At 36.3% G+C, this 1955-nt stretch overlaps 1 protein-coding gene across 4 annotated transcripts in view; it reads right to left on the reverse strand.

Moving 5' to 3' along the window:
• Nucleotides 1-1955, reverse strand: part of SHOC2 (SHOC2 leucine rich repeat scaffold protein) — an 89606-nt gene that overhangs the window by 2227 nt on the left and 85424 nt on the right. The window lies entirely within an intron of this gene.

Consider the following 1955-nt stretch of genomic DNA (forward strand, 5'->3'; position numbering starts at 1 on the left):
TTTTTTTTGAGACGGAGTTTCGCTCTTGTTACCCAGGCTGGAGTGCAATGGCGCGATTTCAGCTCACTGCAACCTCTGCCTGCTAGGTTCAGGCAATTCTCTGCCTCAGCCTCCCGAGTAGCTGGGATTACAGGCGCCCGCCACCATGCCCAGCTAATTTTTTGCATTTTCAGTAGAGACAGGGTTTCACCATCTTGGCCAAGCTGGTCTTGAACTCCTCAGGTTGTGATCCACCTGCCTCGGCCTCCCTAAGTGTTGGGATTACAGGTGTGAGGCACCAAGCCCGGCAAATCAATTATTTTGTAAAAATGAGTTGCTATTTTAAAAGTTCAACTGGGCATGATACTATTCTGGTCATTAAATATACTGAACATACACTTCCTCTTATTCTCCTTTCTTGGTTTTAAAACTCTACAACCATGGATCTCAAACTTTGCTGCATATTCAAATCAACTGGGGAGACTGTTAAAACTCCTGATGTCACACTCCATACAAACTAAATTAGAACCTCTTCCTTTATGGTAGGTCTTCAAGCTTGGAGAGCTTTTTGAAAATGCATATGTTCCATTTTCAGAGATTTTGTTTGGCATACATGTGACATTTATTTATATGTATTTTAAAACTCCAAAGGTGAGCTTATTATATAGTCAACGTCTATAACCACTTTTCTGTTGTAGATAATGTGACATTTTCTTAAATAAATTTCTTATATACAAAATTTTTGTTACTTAATATAAACCTTTAAGAGTTATCACATATATGGCAGTAAGCCAAAAATCAATTTAAATAGTCCTTTAAAAATTTTTCTTAGATTGTCTTAGGATACCTGTATTCTCTAGTAAAATGCCTCAATTAAATGAGGTCAGGTGAATAAATATACCAGAAATATAGGTATAAATTTCCCTCACGTGTTTCCAATTTTTAAATTTCAAAAATCAGAATATTTGACAGTGGCATTTATTAGAAAAATAACAGAAATAATAGCTAGTATGTAATCAATTTGTTTACATGTAAGATATTATTTAAGCTTCGGAGCAACCCTATGAGAAATTACTATTATCATCCTTATTTTACAGGCAAGAAACTTAAGGCTTAGGAAGTTTACATACCATGTCTTAAGTCACAAAGCCAATAAGCAACAGAGCTAGATTTTGAGTTGTCAATTATCTCCAAAACCATTCTTAACCACTAGCCTATAGTTCCTATGGGACAGGGAGGATGGGAGAACTATAGATGGGAGAACATAAAGCATAGAATTACTAACTTAAAAGCGAACATTTAATTACCATGTGACCTCAATCAAGTAATTCTCTTTATAAAGCAAGATCACAACTTGCACTGTCTGAAATTCCAGGTGGTCATGTATATAACATAAAATAATATAAAATAATGGAAATGAAAACACTTGGAAAATGTTAAGTTTTCCCAAATGTTAATATTAAATACTAATATTAATTCTAAAATATCATAAAGAAATGTTCTTTTGGCATAAAACATTATTAATTTAATTCAAGCCTGTGTAATTTTTAAATTTAGAAGAAATATAAAATGACTTCTAAATTGAGGCTTCATATAAAAACTATTAGAAATATAAGTATTCCAAAACATTCTCAAATATAGTATTAATCCTAAAACCAATCCTAACAGCCATTAGGAAAGCTAACCAAAACCAATCAACAATCAACCATTGGTGCTCTATTAAAAAAAAAAAAATCTTGCCGGGCGCAGTGGCTCACGCCTGTAATCCCAGCACTTTGGGAGGCCGAGGCGGGTGGATCACGAGGTCAAGAGATCGAGACCAGCCTGGTCAACATGGTGAAACCCCGTCTCTACTAAAAATACAAAAATCAGCTGGGCATGGTGGCGTGTGCCTGTAATCCCAGCTACTCAGGAGGCTGAGGCAGGAGAATTGCCTGAACCCAGGAGGCGGAGGTTGCGGTGAGCCGAGATCGCGC

Source organism: Cebus imitator, unplaced genomic scaffold (genome assembly GCF_001604975.1).
Source record: "Cebus imitator isolate Cc_AM_T3 unplaced genomic scaffold, Cebus_imitator-1.0 Scaffold259, whole genome shotgun sequence".
NCBI classification, from domain to species: Eukaryota; Metazoa; Chordata; class Mammalia; order Primates; family Cebidae; genus Cebus; species Cebus imitator.